The sequence below is a fragment of the Etheostoma cragini genome, chromosome 24 (assembly GCF_013103735.1).
Source record: "Etheostoma cragini isolate CJK2018 chromosome 24, CSU_Ecrag_1.0, whole genome shotgun sequence".
NCBI classification, from domain to species: Eukaryota; Metazoa; Chordata; class Actinopteri; order Perciformes; family Percidae; genus Etheostoma; species Etheostoma cragini.
Window position 1 is genome coordinate 4,276,484 of NC_048430.1, and position 930 is coordinate 4,277,413.

The window sequence follows — 930 nt, forward strand, 5'->3', positions numbered from 1 at the left end:
CCCCCCCCCCCCCCCCTCTGTCCCCCTTTCATGTCTATCCACTGTCACCATAATACAGGGAAAAAGACAAGTTTACATGCCAATTCAACCTTGCCTGAGGAAAAATTAAAAGAATCTGATGAGATAAAAAGCAATGTACGTTATCTGCTATAGTAAAAGAACACGCTTGCGCATTGTAAAAAAAACAAGCAACCGCAACAAGTTCCAAATCACTGCATGGCTGATGTTTCTCAAGGTGTCTGCCAGTGTCGTGATCATTTTTTCTAGATGTTACCCTCTCTTTGTTTCCTAAGGAGCTGCTATTTTTGGCCTTGAAACTAATTCAACGCAGCTTCTCTAGCACACTTCGTTGCTTTCTGTCACTGAGACCTCTATGGCTTATTACATTTTAGATGTGGTCCTCCATAACAACACTTCTTCTGGCTCTGAGAATTTTCAGTGCAGAATTGATCCTGGCATATTGCATGAATTACTGAATCCAATACAAACTCAGCCACTTTTACTGGATCTCCTCCTATTAGTAACTTAAATGCATATGAAAATAGAAAAAGAAAGAAACGTTTGATAGAAACTTAACATTACATCCACTTTTTGGTTCATGGTAACAGTTATCTTTTATCACAAAAAGAAATACAGTGATTCTGTAGACTGCTAGACAATCTTTTAAATCAAAGATGTGTGATGTACCATGGGACATTTGGGACTGAATGGCACTGAAGTCACTGTGTCTGTTTTTTTTTATTTGGCAGGTACAAAAGAGTTCAATGTGAGTTGTTACAACGGTTCTATGATTCTTAATAACTGTCAAATGTTTTATTGTGTCATTAAACATCTGAAATTGTGATAAGTGACAGCATGATCGGTAAAATTTGCTTCAGTTGATGGACAAACTCAGTCAGCAAGGCGGGTGGGTTTATTATGAGGGTGTAG